This window comes from Odocoileus virginianus, chromosome 9 (assembly GCF_023699985.2).
Source record: "Odocoileus virginianus isolate 20LAN1187 ecotype Illinois chromosome 9, Ovbor_1.2, whole genome shotgun sequence".
Taxonomy (NCBI): Eukaryota; Metazoa; Chordata; class Mammalia; order Artiodactyla; family Cervidae; genus Odocoileus; species Odocoileus virginianus.
Genome location: NC_069682.1, coordinates 40,997,130 through 41,011,470, shown reverse-complemented (window position 1 = coordinate 41,011,470; position 14,341 = coordinate 40,997,130). Strand labels below are relative to the sequence as shown.

The 14,341-nt window shown below is 40.7% G+C and overlaps 1 long non-coding RNA gene across 3 annotated transcripts in view; it reads left to right on the top strand.

Moving 5' to 3' along the window:
- The window catches only part of LOC110129994 (uncharacterized), a 146,167-nt gene that overhangs the window by 26,328 nt on the left and 105,498 nt on the right, over positions 1-14,341 (top strand). Inside the window, exon 1 of one of the 3 annotated variants that reach the window (XR_011489496.1) lies at positions 4,799-4,891. The exons of the other annotated variants lie outside the window; for them this stretch is intronic. This is a non-coding gene — a long non-coding RNA (uncharacterized lncRNA). Of the gene's footprint in view, positions 1-4,798; positions 4,892-14,341 lie in introns of those variants that run through there. 3 annotated transcript variants of the gene reach the window in all.

Here is a 14,341-nt window from a genome sequence, read left to right as displayed (position 1 = left end):
CTCTAGTATTCTTGTCTGGAGAGTTCAATGGACAGAGGAGCCTGGTGGGCTACAGTTCATGGGGTTGCAAAGCCTTGGACACGACTGAGCGGCTAAGCACAGCAATACTGTGTTATTTAAAAATCCACAAAGATTAAGATTAAAATTATTCACTTTTGGCATACGCACACATAACATTTTTAGAGAATAAGTACATACACACACACACACACACACACACACACACACACACACACTTTTGTCTCAAAAGGGAAGTATATGAACTTAGAACTGTGATGACTTACTCCAGAAACTCCCTAGGTTCTATATTGCCAAGTACCAGGGAGGTTTTGAGGGTTCATAGAGATAAACTTGACTAAATTTGGGGAAAAGGCCCAGAAATCTGCTTTTTTACAAAGTCCCTACATGATTTTTTTGAGGGTACTACAGAACTTGCATTTAAAATTTTGTTTGCAAGTATCATCTCCTCAGAATGTGGATACAGAATTGTCTGAATATTTTCATTAAAAATGGTCACTGGCTTGAAGCCACATGACATAACCTCCAGCAATGTTGGAAAATATTTTTTTTTTTTTCATTTTAAAAATATCTGTTCCCTTATTGCTTCTTTTTTTTCATTTTAAAAATATCTGTTCCCTTATTGCTTCTTTGATAGTGGGTTTTTTTTAAAAGTAGATTTATTCAGTACATTAGGCAGATTTATTAAGCTTAGAATAGTGTAATAACTGTTTTACTCAGAAATTTTGACACACTTTTTTTGTGCAATCAGTCCCTTGAGAGTTACTTCATTCTAGTTGCTTTTTCTTCTTTCTCTTTCATTTCTTGGGACATATCTGGGTAAACAAAACACTCACTAGAATAACCCCAGTCTGCTACTGTGTGAGCTATAGACGTCAAATTGCTGGGGCTGGGGATTATCTTAGATATGCCAAATAACCAATTACTGTGATTTCTGGTTTACAAAATGTTGCATTATTGGATGCTGTTGTTCATTGCAAATTAGTAGGAACTTCTAATTCCTGAAATAGAACTATATTTGAGAAAATATCTCAAACTTTGTATACGATCATTAAGCCTATTTTTCTCTCTGCTAACCTGCCTTTGAAAACATCAATGGACACTCAAAAGCGAAAACTTTACCATTTTGCCTGGGGTCAATGGCGGTGATTCAGTCTAGAAATAACTAGATAGGAGTCAGCCGTACAGGAGACTCTGAAATTGGATCACTGCCTCTGCAGCTGGGTTTGCTCTTGAGGTTAGGATGTTTGGAAGGAGATCAATAATCATCCGACGTCTCAAATAATTACACAATATTTAACGGGTGTTGTAACATGAGAGAATGGTCTTTCTTGAAATAAAGATACTGATACTATTATCTTTAAATCAAGAGAAGAAAAAACCCTACAGCCTAGACTCTATCTGTTCTCTTTGCCTCTCTGTCTCTCTCTGCATATGTATAAAAATGTAAAATTATAAATAGTTTTACATTATACATGTAGTTTATATATACATATTACTATATATAGTTTTACATTCATACACACACACATTTCTCTTCTTTCTCCCATGCTAAATGAAATGATAACTATAAAAATATAAGGCAGCCTGAATCTAGAAAAGTTGTCATGAATGTTCTAGGTAATCTCATTTCAAATCGACACGTTCAAACTATTTCCTGATGAGTAGAAATGAACTAAATCATATCAGGACCTTTTCTGAAATGCATTGGTTGTTTACTTTGCTGAAATTTGTTATCTGACATTCCCTGTAGTAGTTAACCTCTTTCTCCTACTTGTTTGGGTGGGGAGTGAATTTCTTCTTCCTTTCCTTCCTTTTTCCTTTCTAAAATTTCTTACTCATTCACATATATATAACACATGGCAAATGTTTTGAGACTGTGGAACCCAAGTGTCAACTGGAAGTATATGTATAAATATGTGTAAATATTCATTCAATATCCTGCTTTTATTTGTGCGATGGACTTCCCAGGTGGTTCAGTGGGTAGAGAATCTGCTTGCAATATGGGAGACTCAGGTTTGATCCCTGGGTCAGGAAGATCCCTTGGAGGAGGGCATGGTGACCAACTCCAGTATTCTTGCCTGAAGAATCCCATGGACAGAGGAGCCTGGTGGGCTACAGTCCACGGGGTTACAAAGAGTCAGACAAGACTGAAGTGACTGAGCGTACACGCACATTTATTCAATACATAAAAATCGAACAAGATTGCAATGGCTTGTAGTTATATGATTTTATTAAATTTTTATTAAAACTATTAGCGCTTATGAAAGAAAAGACTCTGATGGGAGTGGTCAGTGAGGAGGAGATTGAAATTTGTGATAAAAGGGGGAGGATGGATAGTTTTACTGCTGGGCAATAAAGGCAGAAGAGTGCTCTTGCTAATGATGATGATTCCTACCAGCACCTTATCTTAACTGTCCAGTTTTACTGGTCAGTGTGGCCACTAGGAATTTTATGTTTTCCATGATTTTCAATGAGTTTGCTCCATTTGGTGGGGGAAAGCTATCGAATGCACAATACATGTAGTTTAAATTTTGTAACTGTGTAAGAATTTCATATCTATGTAAAATTACTAATCTGAAAAAACTCATTTGTTCAACTATTAATTAAGTTTGTATATGTGTGTGTGTATGTGTATATATATATCTATATATTCACAGAACAGAAGAAACTGGTTAAGTCTGTGTTTAAATTTCTGGGGCTGTGGAAGGAGCCTCTTACTTCTGTTCATGATGCTCTTTTATTTTTCATTGGTATGTTCTTTTCAAAACATTAACACAATTGGAAGAGGGGATAGTCACAGCTACTCTAGTTTGAGTGAGTTTATCCTCTGTTTTACAGTAGATAAAATACTCTGTGTACACAGCTGGCTTTGGAGGAGCAAGCTCAGGATGCACCATTAGTAGGATGTAAGGGGGGCTACAGGAAATGAAGTTGGGGTACCAACTAATGAGCACCCAGAGGAGAGGAACACATCTTAAGAGGCCTTTGAAGCTTGTATAAAATAAAGCTTAGTCATTAAATTATGGGGAAAACCTTGTTACCTTAATCTTAAATAATAGACACATTTTAAACAAGATGTTAAAAAAAAAGTGACTTTATATTTGTCATTTTCACCCCTTAAAGTTTCAGTTTTTTCAAGTTTAAGATAAGGTTTAGGCTTTTGGCACCACTTTTCTGGTCTTCAGAGTAATCTAAATTTTGTCTTTATTGAAAAACACATTTATCTGGTCATCTTTAACTCTTTGAATCTCTGTGGAAGGAGAGAATACACAGGAAACAACTGACATATTTATCAATATACATTTAATTATTGTTTGGGGGCCCTTCTATTGTTTTTTATGCAGTCAGTATGAACAGTCCTGGCCTTTCTTGATGCCAATCTTTGGTTGCAAAGGTTTCTTTTCTGGTAATTACTCAAGGTTAAAGTCATCCATTCTACTCTGTGGATGTAAGGATGGCAGGTGAAAGCTGAGGATAAATAACCATTAGCTCAGGAAGCGGTGAGGCACACGGCAGGGAGAACAGACGTGGTCACATATGTCAGGAGCTCAGGACACTCACCCTCGAGATGCAGAGGTAGAGCCTCAGAGATGGCTCAGGATGCCCTCTGACAGTGGGCAATGCTGTCTCATTACAATTCTGGACTTCCTCGTGAGCATCTGACAAATCTTCTATATTTCCTTAAGACACAAATAGGCAATGCTGGAAAAAAGAAGAAAAAAGGGAAGTTAAACAATGCTTGGCTAAGTGTGAAAGAAACATAACTTTTCCATGTGATACCAAACCGATCCTAATGCAACAACCCTTTCTCTGCAGTTCTCTCATTTTCTAAATAAAGCCACCCTGAGGAAGTAGTGGTGTCATCAGCTTAATTAAAAATACTTCCTTCATCTTGGCTGTCCAGTGACTTGTACACGTTCTTCTTGGCTGACTTTTACCAGAATGAGTGATCCAGCTTCTTAGAAGAGGTTGCTGCCAGCATTACAACAGCTAATGAATATGGGACCCCTCTCACTCTTGCTCTTCAGGGACCACTAGCGTAATGAGTTAAACAGTGATCTCATTTTTGGTCATTGCAGTTTTACTGACATTGTAATAAAAGACATGAGGTAGTCGTCAATTTACTTCTTTTGTTTGTTTTAGCTTTTGTGTTTTTTGTCTCAAGGAGCCACCTCTGAGGAAACATGAAACTTTTTTTTTACTGTTTAATTTTTGTCACTATGAAAGCAATCCCTGCTCTTTAAAGAACTGGAAAAGAATAGAAGAAAGATAAGAAGTTACTGATAATCCTCACCACTCACATACAAACACTGTTCGCATATTCCTTGACATTGAAGCACATTTAGGAAGTCTCTGTGCATGAAGTTTGTAGGTACCCAGTAACTGGAAATGAGAAAGCACCTCAATCTGTACTGGAAACTCGACATTCTTAAATGGTTACCTAAGCCTAAAATATTTCAATCGAGTTAAACTTTGACCAACCAGGTGACTAGTTTATAGGTCTTGAAACCTTGTGGACGGCTGTGTATCAGCGAAGACCACACACCCAGAATTCCTGGACCGTGTCTGGTGTTTTCTCTCCCTAAGTATTTCAGACGCATTCTCATCTGAAAGCTTTGCGTCTTACTCAACAACCTCTATCTAAACTATGTTAAAGATACATAGAAAAGAGATGACATCAGGGAGTTGGTTTATTCTTTTAGCCTTGTGTGCAGCTCAAGTTGCGGAGCGGTAATGAGTCATGCTGTCTTGTGACCAGCCAGGCACTTTTCCAATCAGAGGGACTGTTAAGATCTCTGACAACAGAACCTGTCATTGTTTGAAGAGCAGATTTCCACAGTGACCTGTACGTTTGGTGATCCAGGCTTCTGTGAGTAACAAAATGCGTTCCCATCCCTGCTGAATGACAGAATGCCAGTGATGAGGTAGCACTTAGTAAAGCTGACTCATTTCCTCATTTACAGATAAAACGGATTGTCCGAGAAATGACAATCCCCCCAGGTAAGTCATGATTCCTTCAGGTAATATGTGGCGAGCTTTTTCAAAGCAAAACTGAAGGTAACACTGTCTTGTCAGCAATGAGGTCTATGAAAAAGCAAATTTCTTTACGAAATAATGTCAAACATTAAAAGTCAGGTCCATTTTTATCCTTAACCATTGCTGATTTCAGATGCTACTTATAAGAAAGAATTCCTGTGGAGGAATCAGGAGTAAAGATGATGGAAATTTTCCCATTAACTGAAATGTGGAATCAACATCAATTTTTGTTTTTATTTTCCACCAGACATGTTTTGCTGGTGACATTACAGCTGTTACTCTGGACATCTGTGGAGGACATCTGTGTGGGAGGTGTGGAATACCCCCTCCATAATGATGGACAGTCCAGGTTCACGGGGCTGGGGATTTCCAGCCAAGTTGGGTAGATTTGAACTGACTCAGAGACCACTGCTATCTTGGGAAAGCAGGAGATCTCCTTCTCCTTGACTGGCTGTCTTTAGATCTTTTATCTGTTTTACAGTCAGGCTGCTTTTACAAACACATTCCTCCAAGCCAGTTTGGAGCATATTTATTTTTTAAAGTCCAAGAACCCTGTTGGGAGAAAAACATTAGATCAACACAATCCTCTGAATATCACCTGAAGTTGTAGCTCATTACTTAGACTAGATTTTACGAGGATTTTTTTTTTTAAGTATAAACTAATAAAGTATAAATTAAAGTATAATTGATTTGCAATGTTTCAGGTGTACTACAAATTGACTCGGTTATACATCTGTCTATCTAGTCATCAGCTTCTTTTTCCCATTCTTTTCCATTACAGCTTGTTACAAGGTACTGAATCTAGTTCTCTGCCCTATATAGGAGGTCGTTGTTGTTTACCTGTTCTGTATGTGCTAGTGTGTGTCTGTTAAGCCCATGTAGACTTTGCAGTGGTGGAAATAAGCTCCTCTAACTAGGACTTCATTATTTTCGCTCATTTATATTGTAATAACATGTAACTTGCCCTGTGTTGCCTTTCTCCCTACTTGGCGTTCCTTCTTCTGAATTCTCTTGTAACTCTAACAGCTGTGCCATTAATTCTTTTTGTCATTGGGAAATCATGAATTATGAAACATTAAACTGAGTGCATTTAAAAATAACCTAGGTTTTCCTGCCGTTTGGGTAAGGCCACTGGCTTGTTTGGGGTTGCTAATGGGAATAAATGGCCACATGTGATTACTTCTAGAGCCAGCTTGTTTGCCCGGAGGAAAGAATTCATTGAATAGCCACAGACAACATTCCAGAACATCAGCCAACCACTTCCCAACAGAGTACTGTTGGGTCATCGCAAAGCCTGCCACCACCCCTGGCAGTGGGACTCCACATACCTGCTCATGGCAGAGGTCAGGTTGCAGTAGGTCAATACTGACTCTCATGGCAAGAGCTTGTCTTAGTGCTTCTTCGCTCTGGTTTCTTGATAAAAGGCCATTGGAATTTTTAAGTCTCTGGAAATCCATGGGACTCTACTTTTTTTTAGAAGGTATTTTCTGTGCTTTGCAATGACTTCTTTGGATGAACTTCGGTCTAAATACTACATTGCAGGATGGTGTGTGTGTGTGTTGGGGGTGAGGGTGGGGTAATTTCAAATACTTCAGGGCCCAGAAGACATTTGTCACTTTGCATGTCTTTCCTTCCTTGTTGACAAATCACAGCGCTCTGACTCCCTATCTGGAATCTGAGACTCTGCTGAGGCAGTGCATTGGCCCCCAGGACAGTTAGTGTACCAGGTGGACACTAAGCCTCCTCATGTCCCCATCCCTCATCTGTTTCACAAACTGGACAACTCTGTTTTGATCTGCTTTCCTGTAAGAGCTTGTTGGAGCACAAGTAGATAAATTACTTAGAAGGGACCATCAAAGCCAAGTCCAGGAAGAGGTTGGTGCCTCCTCATGTGGTCACTGAGCCGAGACGCTGGGTTGGGGCTCAGGTGATATGCATGAGTCCAGGTGGGTTCTCTTTGGGATTCTCTTGACTGAGAGTATCGTCTTGGAGCCCAGACACTGGGGTGCCTGTGTTTAGGGGTGGGGAGTCCCTTGGACAGCAAGATCAAACCAGTCCATCCTAAAGGAAATCAATCCTGAATATTCATTGGAAGGACTGATACTGAAGCTGAAGCTCCAGTACTTTGGCCACCTGATCGAAGAGCTGACTCATTGGAAAAGACCCTGATGCTGAGAAAGATTGAAGGCAGGAGGAGAAGGGGACAACAGAGGATGAGATAGTTGGATGGCATCACCGATTGGATGGACATGAGTTTGAGCAAGCTCTGGGAGTTGGTGATGGACAGGGAAGCCTGGCATACTGCCATTCATGGGATTGCAAAGACTCGGACACTACTGAGTGACTGAACAACCACCTCTATGCAGGTGGTGGAGTTTAAATGAGGTGACCAGAGAGGTTTTCTCATGTGATAGGGTTAGAGTCCTCAGGGTAAGAGAACAGAGAACTTCGTTTCCCACCTCCCATTCTGTCTGTCTGTCTCTCTTCCTCTGTCTCTCTCCTCCCTGTGAATGAGGACACAGGGAAGAGGCAGTCATCTGCAAGCCCAGAAGAGATGGCTCACCGGCACTCGACTGGGCCTCCAGCCTCCAAAACCATGAGAGACAAAGTCCTATTGTCTATGCCGCCTGGACTCAGCTGTAGGACTCAGCTAAGCCAGCCGAGCTGACAGGGACAAAGCCCATTTGCCCACCTGGACACAGAGGGCCTCTCCCTCCAAGGGGCCAGCCCTGCTCTCCCCACCTGCCCTCTGCTGGGCGGTGATCTGGGCCTTCTACAGCATTTCTGCCTTCCACCTGGATTAGAAGCTCCACGCTCAGAACTCCAGTAACAGGCTGTATCATGATTTGCACCCCTCGGTTACCAGCCAAGTACGTTTCTCACAATATAAAGTGTAATATTTGCTGATTGATTAATTAGTCTGAGAGATGATGAGCTAAATTGGACCTGATATGTTGCAATAGTTTGTTTTTACTTTGGTTTCAGAATTGGCAAAGATACATGGGGATAATTATGCACAAAATTTCTGTCTATTTGGCGATATGAATGTGCAGTTTATTTTTCTCCTGGAATGATCCAGACAGAGAGGGTTACCTCAGCCCTGCCCTTTAGCCTGCATGTGGACATAGAACAGGACCCAGGACACCAGAGTCTACGAAAAGCTCCCTTAATTGTCTTTGAACGAAGGCCATTTTATCAATCATACTACAATCCCATTAAATTATCTGATATTAGATCAGAGTGCCTTCATGCTGTTCTCTTCTTTATAATTATTTAATCTCTGTTTTGTAGAAAAGGGGGAAAATCCCTTGAACCAGAAATGATTCCTTTCTACTTTGTGTTCCCTCTTTTGCTCTGGGTGAAATCAACTAAACTCTTTACTCTAGGCCACTCGATTTAATGTGGTGCAGGATTTTCAATTAATGATACCTTGAGCTTGATCAGAAAGTCAAGTCATAAGAACTGAAGCTTCAAGGGATTCGATTCAGTTCAGTTCAGTTCAGTTCAGTTCAGTTCAGTCGCTCAGTCATGTCCGACTCTTTGCAACCCTGTGAATCGCAGCACTCCAGCCCTCCCTGTCCATCGCAAACTCCCAGAGTTTACTCAAACACATGTCCTTTGAGTCAGTGATGCCTTCCAACCATCTCATCCTGTGTTGTCCCCTTCTCCTCCTGACCCCAGTCCCTCCCAGCATCAGGGTCTTTCCCAATGAGTCAACTCTTCACATGAGGTAGCCAAAGTATTGGAGCTTCAGCTTCAGCCTCAGTCCTTCCAATGAACACCCAGGACTGATCTCCTTTAGGATGGACTGGTTGGATCTCCTTGCAGTCCAAGGGACTCTCAAGAGTCTTCTCCAACACCACAGTTCAAAAGCATCAATTCTTCAGCACTCAGCTTTCTTCACAATCCAACTCTCACATCCATACATGACCATTGGAAAAACCATAGCCTTGACTAGACGGACCTTTGTTGGCAAAGTAATGTTTCTGCTTTTTAATATGCTATCTAGGTTGGTCATAATTTTCCTTCCAAGGAGTAAGCGTCTTTTAATTTCATGGCTGCAATCACCATCTGCAGTGATTTTGGAGCCCCCCAAAATAGTCTGACACTGTTTCCACTGTTTCCCCATCTATTTCCCATGAAGTGATGGGACCAGATGCCATGATCTTAGTTTTCTGAATGTTGAATTTTAAGCCAATTTTTTCACTCTCCTCTTTCACTTTCATCAAGAGGTTTTTTAGTTCCTCTTCACTTTCTGCCATAAAGGTGGTCTCATCTGCATATCTGAGATTATTGATATTTCTCCCAGCAATCTTGATTTTTAATTCTTTGTACAGAAAGACTGTGTGTCAAAAAATAATCCCAAAGGATTTTTCATTCGCTTTTCTAACCTAAAATGACCCTCTGCTTAATTTAACATGCTAGATGTACGTCATGGAATCTTGAGTTGCTTTTTCTATTTATGTGTAAAAATCAGCTTTAGTTCAGATGATATTTGGGGGACATTTGCTTAATCAACACTCATGTTCAGAAATGTATTATCTGTCATGTTATCAGTTCCATACTTTGCAAATATATTTTAAAAAACTGCTCTGCCACCTTTACTTTAAATTATGACATCTGAGTGAAAAGGCCACATCACAAGTTGGTGGCTATGTGACTTGCCTGAGCCCCACCTGACTGATGCTGTCAGCTGCATCTCAGCAAAGCATAGGTAGGAGAAGCAAAGACTTAATCATTTCAGTGGTTTTGGCCACAGTCTCCTCCTCCACAACACAGGGCAAAACAACCCATAGAGACAGTTGACGTTATAAAAGTTTTGCTCAGACTATTGGATTGATTATTTAGATAACTGCTTTAAAAACTTCTGCTATATCAGCTTCAGGCATCCTAGAACCATGAGAATGACCCCAGAGAGCAGGGAGGAGGGGTCAGAAATGAGAGGAGGAAGCTGATCCTTGAAGACGTTAACTGTGAAGCTTCATTAGCTCTGAACTCTCCTCGGTACTTATTTTTATGCGAGTTAAATATAGCCTCAATCGTAAATGCCTCTATTAATTGCACTCTCCGTAACTTGCAACTGAATGATATTCTAAATGCATCAAAACACTGAGTCATTTCAGAAGTAAACACTCAAGGAATCAATGTAGGTTTCTGGAGGAAGCATCACAAAAAATGTACCTTTTGGTCAACTTCTTGAATAGAGGGAAATATTTAATAATAATATTATCAATTGACATTTGTTGAGAGCTCCTTGTGTTCTGGGGGTGACAGTTTCAAAATTCATCCATACAATGACCTTGTGAGCCAAACTATCCTATCCTCAGTTGCTTATATGGACCCAGGATGAGAAAGAAATTAAGAAATTCCCCTATCTGTGGAATATTGCCTCTCTGGTCAGCAGTACATAGGGAGTTGATGCCAGAGTTGCCTTATTCCAGAGCAAATGCTTTTCTTCTTTGCACAGAAGCTTGCAGGCAAATTAACTGAATTTGTACCCCAAGAAAACTCATTCTGAGGTTGATGGGGCAGTTAATTGTTATGGCGGTAACAAGCCTACCATGACCTATGTTCTAAAAGGTCCTAAGTAAATGCATTAACAGAAAACTCTTTTAATGATTAAAAGACATAATTGACTGATCTAAAGCAAAAGAATAAAACCAGCTAACACGAATCTAGGGCTCCTATGTGCTGGACACAGTGCTTATGCATCTGGTACTCAGTTGACGTCTCCCAACAGCCATGTGAGGGGCTGTTCTTTTACTTTCCCCACTTCGTTGATGATACAACCAGATACAGGAAAGTTATATCAACCTCCAACCACAGGACTGAAATAAATGGTGGGTCAGGGACAGAAGCCAGAATGTCCAGTGGTATTCTGTCCCCTGAGCTTAAGTTCAGTTCGGTTCAGTCGCTCAGTCATGTCTGACTCTTTGCAACCCCATGGACTGCAGCATGCTAGGCTTCCTTGTCCATCACCAACTCCAGAGCATACTCAAACTCATGTCCATCAAGTTGGCAATGCTATCCAATCATCTCATCCTCTGTTGTCCCCTTCTCCTCCTGATTTCAATCTTTCCCAGCATAAGGGTCTTTTCCAATGAGTCAGTTCTTTGCATCATGTGGCCAAACTATTGAAGTTTCAGCTTCAGCATCAGTCCTTCCAATGAATATTGAGGACTGATTTCCTTTAGGATGGACTGGTTGGATCTTGCAGTCCAAGGGACTCTCAAGAGTCTTCTCCAGCACCACAGTTCAACAGCATCGATTACTTGGTGCTCAGCTTTCTTTGCAGTCCAACTCTCACATCCATACATGACTACTGGAAAAACCATAGCCTTGACTAGACAGACCTTTGTTGGCAAAGTAATTTCTCTGCTTTTTAATATGCTATCTAGGTTGGTCATACCTTTTCTTCCAAGGAGCAAGTGTCTTTTAATTTCATGGCTGCAATCACCATCTGCAGTGATTTTGGAGCCCCCTCAAAATAGTCTGTCACTGTTTCCACTGTTTCCCCATCTATTTCCCATGAAGTGATGGGACCAGATGCCATGATCTTAGTTTTCCCACTGTTGAAATTTAAGCCATTTTTTTTTCACTCTCCTCTTTAGTTTTTCTTTGCTTTCTGCCATAAGGGTGGTGTCATCTGCGTATCTGAGTTTATTAATTCTTCCAGCAATCTTGATTCCAGCTTGTGCTTCATCCAGTCCAGCATTTCTCATGATGTACTCTGCATATAAGTTCAATAAGCAGGGTGACAATATACAGCCTTGACATACTTCTTTCCCTATTTGGAACCAGTCTGTTGTTCCATGTCCAGTTCTAACTGTTGCTTCTTGACCTGCATACAGATTTCTCAGGAGACAGGTCAGATGGTCTGGTATTCCCATCTCTTGAAGAATTTTCCAGTTTATTGTGACCCACACAGTCAAAGGCTTTGACCTGGTCAATAAAGCCAAAGTAGACATTTTTCTGGAACTTTCTCCCTTATTCAATGATCCAACAGTTGTTGGCAATTTGATCTCTGGTTCCTCTGCCTTTTCTAAATCCAGCTTGAACATCTGGAAGTTCATGGTTCATGTACTAGTGAAGCCTGGCTTGGAGAATTTTGAGCATTACTTTGCTAGTCTGTGAGATGAGTGCAATTGTGCCATAGTTTGAGCATTCTTTGGCATTGCCTTTCTTTGGGATTGGAATGAAAACTGACTTTTCCAGTCCTGTGGCCACTGCTGTGTTTTCCAAATTTGCTGACATATTGAGTGCATCACTTTCACAGCATCATCTTTTAGGATTTGAGATAGCTCAGCTGGAATTCCATTACCTCCACTAGTTTTGTTTGTGGTGATGCTTCCTAAGGCCTACTTGACTTCATATTCCAGGATATATGGCTCTAGGTGAGTGATCACACCATCGTGATTATCTGGGTCATGAAGATCTTTTTTGTGTAGTTCTTCTATGTATACTTGCCAACTCTTCTTAATATTTTCTGCTTCTGTTAGGTCCATGCCGTTTATATTCTTTATTGTGCCCATCTTTGCATAAAATGTTTCCCTTGGTATCTCTAATTTTCTTGAAGAGATCTCTAGTCATTCCCATTCTATTGTTTTCTTCTATTTCTTTGCACTGATCACTGAGGAAGGTTTTCTTATCTTTCCTTGCTATTCTTTGGAATTCTACATTCAAATGGGCATATCTTTCCTTTTCTCCTTTGCCTTTTACTTCTCTTCTTTTCACAGCTATTTGTAAGGCCTCCTCAGACAACCATTTTGCCTTTTTGCATTTCTTTTTCTTGGGGATGGTTTTGATCTCTGCCTCCTGTCCAGTGTCACAAACCTCCATCCATAGTTCTTCACGCAGTCTGTCTATCAGATCTAATCCCTTGATCTATTTGTCACTTCCAGTGTATGATCCTTCCCTAAAAGAATCCTTAGTAATAATTTTTTCTTTTTGGGGTTTCATTGAACAGCGAGAAGAAAAAGGTGATTATATCTCTAAAGGAACCACCTATTTGTCATCTTGCACACTGATGAGAGCAAAGTTCCACAGGTTAATTCATGAGGGTATTTGCCCAAGTTTTCTACTGTCATAAGCCATGGGGAAGGAAACAATTGAGTTTAAAATTCTATTTTTATATGAACAGTCTGATGAGAAGTTTTGAACTTTACTCTGAGTGTACAAAAGCCACAGAATATTTTCTTTTTTACTTTTATTTGAGCAATCAAAACAGTCATCCAAAAAAACAAGCAATTCAGTGGATAATACAAATGCCAGCTACAATTAATTGAATTAACGGAGTGATAGAGTTGCCAAAGGCTAAATTTCTAAGTCTTATGACAGCTTTTGCCTGAATCTTCAGACCTGTTAAGAAGATTCCAGAAAATTTGCATCCTGGACTAGGAATGTTTCGCTTGCTCAAAACAGTTTGGAATTCTCTTGTGGGTGTTTTAGAGCCCTCCCAACCTTCAGGACTTAGGAATTAATGACCTTTGTTTGAAGCCCAGTCTTTTCATGGTTCTTAGTGGTGGTGGGTGATTCATTGGGGGAATGTTGACTTCTAGCAAAAACAAACAAACAGAAGTTGAAGTGTGACTCTGAAGTCATTTTGTGTCCAAAATTCAATCCCAAAACCTTTCCAAAAGAGAAATTTCCTAATTCCTTTTCATTCTATCTTTTGAATTTGAAACTGTGTGACTTAATGAAAAAATGAAGGTAAAAATGAAGGAAGTGCATTGGTGGTTCTGTATAGTTGGATTTCATACACATACACACACACACGCACAGAGGACTTCATGTCCAAGCAGGAGGAAACACGCTTGTGAATGCAGAAAGTCATGCTCACTTCACTTTACTTTCCTTTTGCATCCCTCTGGTACTCACCCACACCCACAGCTCCCACTTCTGTGGGCTGACAGAGTTGTGATCCTCAGTTGTCAGCATCTGAGCGGGAGCACTGTATCTATCTGAGCGGGAGCACCGTGCCTGTCTGAGCAGGAGCACTGTATCTGTCTGAGTGGTGCACTGTGTATCCTGGAGGTAACACGGCAGCAGCCTTCCCTGTGCACAAGTATCCACCTCGGCTCTCCCTGCCTGCCTGGCTGTGTCTGTCCTGCTCTGCCCTCAGGCTTCCAGGCAAGGATTTCTGGTTTCTTCTTGCCCTTGACCCACATCTCACTGACCCCTGCAGACAACTGGAGCCTGCCTTCTTGCAAATAGGAGAGGACCTGCTCTCATGTTCCTGAGGCTGTGAGCAGAGCTCTGGGTGATGACTAGGCACTTCTGCCAC